The following is a 7,091-nucleotide window of genomic DNA, read 5'->3' on the forward strand; positions in this document are numbered from 1 at the left end:
CTTTCAATAGATTATGCAGTATGTTGGCGATATATCCATGTGTACAATCAGAATATAGTATGTAGATGCTGATAAATGAACGGATTCAAGAGGAAATGTGTTTTTTGGTCACTAATCTGGTTTTATTTCTGGCCCACTTGTTCATTTCTTTGGCATGTCCCATGTTATCTTTTCTTGGTGAAACTAGTTTCTCTGTTGTCCTGGTTTCATGGTTGTTAAATTTTTTTAGCTACTTATTTGGGTAAACAGGTTCATTAAATAATTATAGATACTTTAATGTAATGAACGTGAACAGAGTCAGAAACTTTAATTTAATGAAATACTTTGCAATTGTAGATTTAAATCAATCATGAGTAACCGAAAGGAAACAGTTACATGGAGGAAACCTTTGAGATGACATGAGGAAGAAACTTTATGACTTTAACTCATTAGAGAATACAGGTTGTAGCTACTCAGGCAGTGAGGGCTTAACAGACATACATGAGACAGCGAAGGTTAAAATTCACAGTGTATTTATTTGGTGCACATAGGGAAAAAAAGAATCTTTGAGTACAAAATTCAGTGAAAATAGAAAAAGGAGCAAAATAGGGAAAACATGGTTACACAGCCATGGTTGATGGCTGAAAGGGGCTGAAAGGGGTCCAGGTACGGTGGAGCAGTGACGAGTGCAATGGCTTAGGGATGTCTTGCCTAAGTGTCAGGATGGCCGAGCGGTCTAAGGCGCCAGACTCAAGGTTCAAACCTTCCCCCTGATGTAAGGAGGCTTCTGGTCTCCGAATGGAGGCGTGGGTTCGAATCCCACTTCTGACATGATCCTTTAGGGGCAGTGGTGGCTCAGGTGGTTAAGATCAGGGGTTCAAGCACCAGCACTGCCAAGTTGCCACTGTTGGGCCCTTGAGCAAGGCCCTCTCTGCTCCAGGGGTGCCCTGTGCTCTGACCCCAGCCTCCAAGGATGGGAAATGCGAAGAAAGAATTTCACTGTGCTGTAATGTATATGTGACAAATAAAGGCATTTTCATTTCATTTCTTCGGTCTCCAACAGCTTTGCCATGCTTCACTCCTTCACACCGCTTCACTCCTTCACATGGCTGCTCCACACGGCAGCCATGTGCTCCTCTGCTATCCAAAACATTGATGGTGCTGAACCAGCACAGTCTGTTCAGGTTTTTTTATCAAGAAGAAAAACCTTAAAACATGTATCTTCAATTCAGTAAAACTTTCAATATAACAGAACTGTCAAAATTTTTGTACAGTGCAGCTGGATTTATGCTTTTTATATTCTTGAGTCTACTAAACTTTCCCTAGGTTCTACCTAGCTATAACCTTGCCATTTTAAAAAACATGTCCCCACCAAGAGATGTCAGAGTGACCATTTTAGCAATTATAAAGGAAACCCAGCAAATCTGTACACTCTATAGATTACACTGAACACCTGCTTAGATACAGAACTGCTCTGAACAGCAGCTGGTCAGCGTATTTCTCTAATATCAATAATGCCAGCTGTAATAATTGATTTATTTTGAAGATGAGAGCCCGAGCTGCTTCTTTATATTTTCTGTAGTGTAGTGGTTATCACGTTTGCCTAACACGCGAAAGGCCCCCGGTTCAAAACCGGGCAGAAACAACCCAAGGCTTTTGAGCTTTGCTTCAGTATGCGTCCACTCGTCCTAATCGGCACCCTGAAGGTGACTGGAGCAGTTTCTCCACAATGTGATGCCTAGTTTGAAATGCGCTTTAGTGCTTAGAAAATGAACAAGTGTCTACTTCAAATCAAGCAGCGCTTAGGGGCTTTTGCTGCAGGCCGCAAGCCATCACTTACACCGCAATTGGAAATCGGAAAGAGCTCTCACCAAAGAACTCTGGCCAAAGCCTGTCAAATGCAACTGGTGGACTTTGCCGTTCCGTTTTGACTTTCGAGACCAGGCAGAAACAAGCCTTGAGCTTTGCTCCAGTAAGAGCCCACTTGTCCTAATCAGGACAAGACTAGAGCAGTTTCTCCACTATGTGGTGCCTAGCTTCAAATGGGCTTTAGTGCATGAACAAGTGTTTGCTTGTTCGAGTCGAGCAACAAGTAGGGCTGTTTTTTTTTTGGCCTCAGGCAGCAAGCAACCACTTAGAACAAAAGTGGAAATCACTTGTGGAAAGACCTCTCACAAGCAGAGAAGCCTTCGTCACACTCTTGCCAAAGCCTGCTAAATTCAGCTGGAGGACTGTCCTGTTCGCCTTTTTAAGGGCGGCCCTCGTACATTTGCCACGCTCCAACATGCGGTTTAAAGGTCGTGCGTTGGCCGGGAATCGAACCCGGGTCAACTGCTTGGAAGGCAGCTATGCTCGCCACTATACCACCAACGCCTGTGGTTGCGTACTCATTACTCGGTTGAAGGAACGCTTACGCCTTTGCGTTGATCGATTATTTATTTATTTACTTACTTTGCGGTTCCCCCGCCGAAAGGAAACGCGTTCCTTCGCTTCTGTTTCTGTAGTGTAGTGGTTATCACGTTCGCCTCACACGCGAAAGGTCCCCGGTTCGAAACTGGGCAGAAACATCTTTTGGTGGTCAGGGGCTTGTGCTTTGCGTCGAATAAGACTCGAGTATTGCGCTCTGTAGCACCCGTGCCTTGGGAACAAGCAGAAACTGAGATCCGGCCCCACTCCCACATAGTTTCTGTAGCGTGACTGTTTTCACGTTTTCTGCTCATTTGCGCTGGCGAACAAAAGTCTTGATATTGTCTTTTTTTTGTTTTCTATTTTGGTTTAATTGATTTATTTTGAAGATGAGAGCCCGAACAGTTTCTTTGTAGTTTCTGTAGTGTAGTGGTTATCACGTTCGCCTAACACGCGAAAGGCCCCCGGTTCGAAACCGGGCAGAAACAACCCAAGGCTTTTGAGCTTTGCTTTAGTATGCGTCCACTCGTCCTAATCGGCACCCTGAAGGCGACTGGAGCAGTTTCTCCACAATGTGATGCCTAGTTTGAAATGTGCTTTAGTGCATAGAAAATGAACAAGTGTATACTTCAAATCAAGCAGGGCTTAGGGGCTTTTGCTGCAGGCCGCAAGCCATCACTTACACCGCAATTGGAAATCGGAAAGAGCTCTCACCAAAGAACTCTGGCCAAAGCCTGTCAAATGCAACTGGTGGACATTGCTGTTCCGTTTAGACTTTCGAGACCGGGCAGAAACAAGCCTTGAGCTTTGCTCCAGTAAGAGCCCACTTGTCCTAATCAGGACCCTGAAGGTGACATACTCACAATTTGCTACTTTTTAAAAAACATGTGTTCATTCATATCTAAGAATATTGTATTTTGCAATAATAAAAATGTTTACTCACCCAGTGAAAGCCACAGATACATGAATATAACAGTGAACATGATGACTGGTCTCAGCTGATTGAAAATATTCTTTCTTTACTCTGATATGTTAACATCATAAAGGTTCATGAAGCTCCACCCCAAAGCATCACATGACAGTGTCAGTGATGTTAGTGTTGATTCTTATTGAAACATCCTGGCTTTACATTCATTTGGAACCTGTCCTGAACATGCAGTAAACAAACAATAACAGAATGAAAGATTTTTAATAAGGAGAAATATTTATTCCATTTCATAACATTAATCAATAATTGAATTAGAAAATACTTTGTTGTGTGGATTATAAATAGTGCATCTACTTTGGGACATTTAGGGTTTTTTTTGTTTATTTTGAAGCCTGTTTGTTGTCCTGCATCTTCAATAAACAAGCTACAGTTAGTCCAGAATGCAGCCGCCAGAGTTCTTACCAGATCAAGAAAATATGATCATATAACCCCAATATTATCATCCGTGCACTGGCTACCTGTTAAGTTTAGAATTGACTATAAACTAGCTCTACTCACATACAAGGCTCTAAATGGTTTAGCTCCCACCTATCTATCCAGTCTTCTAACACATTACAATCCACCACGCTCTTTAAGATCACAAAATTCTGGACTTCTAGTAGTTCCCAGAATATCAAAGTCCACAAAAGGGGGTAGAGCGTTTTCGTATTTAGCTCCAAAACTCTGGAATAGTCTTCCGGACTGTGTTCGGGGCTCAGACACAGTCTTCCAGTTTAAATGTAGACTAAAGACTTATCTCTTTAGCCAGGCATACATCTAACACTTCCCATAACCTTGCACTCCAGTACATCTGATTAAATGCACATTCAGCTAGTACTGCTAATATTATGAACAGCAGCTACGCTAATGCTGGTCCATTGTTTCCTTTCTTCTACCCATCCCGAGGCATACAGAGACTGTGCCGGCTCCAGTGGCATCCGGAGATGGACCAGCTCCAGCCGGGTTCTGCTTGTGAGGATTGGGATATTCAAGCAGCGCCATGGACAACAACCTCCTTATTGATTCACATAACACTATACACATGCTGTATCTACATCACACAATTGTCACCCAAATGAGGATGGGTTCCCTTTTGAGTCTGGTTCCTCTCAAGGTTTCTTCCTCATACCATCTAAGGGAGTTTTTCCTTGCCACAGTCACCTCAGTCACCTCAGGCTTGCTCACTTGGGATAACATCTAGGACTGTTTGTCTGTTTGTCTGTTCATATGTTTGTTGTTTTCTTATGTGGTTTCTCATGTAAAGCTGCTTTGAGACAATGCTCTTTGTTAAAAGCGCTATACAAATAAAATTGAATTGAATTGAATTGATTGCAACAGACTGGGATGCAAGTTCATATCAGCAAACCTTGTCAACAAGAGCCTAAGCCTTTCAAACCTTTCCTGGGTTTGGATCTTGAATCACGTCTGGTAATGGAAGCATGCGTGATACAACCATTGCGACCGCCTGCCAGAGTGCCTCTCTTTCCCGACCTGGCAGGCCTCCCTTGACCACAGCCCCACAACCCTCCAAGTGCATGGGTAGCATCGCCAAAAAAAACATGGTTATTAATTAATGTAATTAATTAACTGATTAAATATGATTGTGATAGTTAAAACTATTGATAAACTGATGAAAATGAATTACCTGTAACTAGAGTGAGAATCAGTGGTATGTATCTCACTATGTACAGTAAGTTGTATAGTTGATCCATTTCTGAACACAGCTCTGTGAGGATTCTGTATAATAGTGCTGTATGTGCTGAACTTTACACGTCTCTAGAAGGCCACACCCAGGAAGTGATGCAGTTTTAGTGTTATTTTGTACAGATCACTTCACAGTGTCAGTGACAGAAATCTAGAGTCATTATGGCTGGTGTTGTATTTCAAGATTCATCATCTATACAATACTATAAGCCTTTATCTGTTTGTGTGGTTTTTAAATTATTTGTACATTTATAAATAATTATGATAATTTGCTGTGGAAAATCATAGGAAACTGGATCCAGATTTAAACAAAATCTCTCATAAGTAAATTTGCTGTGTCTATAACCAAAAGGTAATTAAATTCAGTTCAATTCAATTCAGTTCACTTCATTTTTATTTGTACAGCACTTTTAACAATGGACATTGTCTCAAAGCAGCTTTACAGAAATACAGAAATTCAGAATAGAAATTACAAAGTTGAAAATTAACTTTACCCCTAATGAGCAACTCTGAGGCAACAGCGGCAAGAAAAAACTCTGTGAGACGATATGAGGAAGACTCAAATGTGAACCCATCCTCATCTGGGTGATACCAGAGAGTGTGATTATGAATAAATTACCTTCTAATTGTATATTATCAAACATTAAAAGCAGCAGAGGAGATGATCAGATCCACTTGTTTAGTTTTATCATCAACTTTAGCAGACAGACGTGGTGGCATAGGGATTTACCTCCACATGGAGTGATGAAAAAAAGGAACTCAGGTTTAGATTTTGGATGTTGTTTGTACCATTGTAGGCTGTTTACTGAACCACTGTCTTTGTTGCTGCAGGACAGAGTAACATCATCACCTTCATCTACAACTTTATGAGTGAAAAGTGGTTCTAATAAATCTGCCATGGAGTCACCTGTTATAGAGAAGAGAACATAATAATTTTTTAGTTTTGAGCTATATAACTCATATTCTATTTTTTCTTAACATCACACAGGCTAATTAATCATTAATTTATTATCTCCTTTCTGAAAAGATCAATGTTAACTTACCTAATGAAAGCCACAGACACATGAATATAACAGTGAACATGATGAATGGTGTTAGTACAATGACAATATTCTGAGGTCTTTCTGTACTCTATTATATTAATATTTCAGAGGTTCATGTCTCCACAAAGTGTGACATTCTCCATCCCGCTCCCTGTATTCCAGAGATAGGCTCCAGGTTGGAGCTTTAATTTTCAGAGGTAATTACAGTGGGATTTGAACCTCCTTGGACCTCTGGAGAAACAAGCTTCCAAGCGAGAACCAAGCCGGCAGTGCAAGTTTCCATTAGTTTTATCCCACCCACTCTCTTCCATGTAAAACCGGGGCTCGTCCGGGATTTGAACCCGGGACCTCTCGCACCCAAAGCGAGAATCATACCCCTAGACCAACGAGCCAGGTCGTCCCTGTTCAGCTTGCTGTGTGCCAATGGAGGTTCACTGTACTCTGTAACTCTCTGTGACCTTCCAGTTCATATGGACTGGGGTCCGAGTAAAAGGAACTCGGTTACACAAAGTCAAGTTAACAATAAAGCGAGGGCTCCTGTGGGATTCGAACCTTTTTGGAATGCAGACGCTAAGTGTGAACCAAGCAAGGAGCTCTTGCCATTGGGCCAAATATATCATTAATCTCGGTGGACATGAAGATCAAAATCAATTCTTGTAGAACAAGCTTACTTTAGTGTCAGGTGGAGGTTTCAGTATAGGTCAAGTTTACAGGATTGTAGCTTCTTTGCTGGAAACTGTACTGTTGCTCCAGTATAGCTTGGTGAATATTATGAGGCTTCAAGTAGTTTCTGTGACATTTGCAGTAAGTTTAAAAATGATTCCAGTTGGTAATAAAATTGAATTAGCTGGTTGCTAATGAAACTCAGGTGGCTGGTGGGGTATGGTTTGGTAACTGTTACAAGGTCTCATCTGTTCGATAGGGTGACACTAGGAAGCTGTAATGGAGTCCCATGTGGTTGCTATGGATTTTAAAAAATATTTTAGTATGAT

The 7,091-nt window shown here is 41.4% G+C and overlaps 6 non-coding genes across 6 annotated transcripts; 4 read left to right on the forward strand and 2 right to left on the reverse strand.

The window, feature by feature from the left end:
* The first annotated feature begins 696 nt into the window (after window positions 1-696).
* On the forward strand, window positions 697-810 carry trnal-caa (transfer RNA leucine (anticodon CAA)). Its single transcript has 2 exons — window positions 697-734; window positions 765-810. It is a non-coding gene; the product is annotated as a tRNA-Leu (tRNA).
* A 741-nt stretch (window positions 811-1,551) lies between these two features.
* On the forward strand, window positions 1,552-1,624 carry trnav-aac (transfer RNA valine (anticodon AAC)). Its single transcript has one exon. It is a non-coding gene; the product is annotated as a tRNA-Val (tRNA).
* A 656-nt stretch (window positions 1,625-2,280) lies between these two features.
* trnag-ucc (transfer RNA glycine (anticodon UCC)) lies at window positions 2,281-2,352 on the reverse strand. Its single transcript has one exon. It is a non-coding gene; the product is annotated as a tRNA-Gly (tRNA).
* Window positions 2,353-2,473: 121 nt separating this feature from the next.
* On the forward strand, window positions 2,474-2,546 carry trnav-cac (transfer RNA valine (anticodon CAC)). Its single transcript has one exon. It is a non-coding gene; the product is annotated as a tRNA-Val (tRNA).
* A 254-nt stretch (window positions 2,547-2,800) lies between these two features.
* trnav-aac (transfer RNA valine (anticodon AAC)) lies at window positions 2,801-2,873 on the forward strand. Its single transcript has one exon. It is a non-coding gene; the product is annotated as a tRNA-Val (tRNA).
* Window positions 2,874-6,419: 3,546 nt separating this feature from the next.
* On the reverse strand, window positions 6,420-6,491 carry trnap-ugg (transfer RNA proline (anticodon UGG)). Its single transcript has one exon. It is a non-coding gene; the product is annotated as a tRNA-Pro (tRNA).
* Window positions 6,492-7,091: the final 600 nt, after the last annotated feature.

Source organism: Hemibagrus wyckioides, unplaced genomic scaffold (assembly GCF_019097595.1).
Source record: "Hemibagrus wyckioides isolate EC202008001 unplaced genomic scaffold, SWU_Hwy_1.0 Contig24, whole genome shotgun sequence".
In the NCBI taxonomy this organism is placed as follows: domain Eukaryota; kingdom Metazoa; phylum Chordata; class Actinopteri; order Siluriformes; family Bagridae; genus Hemibagrus; species Hemibagrus wyckioides.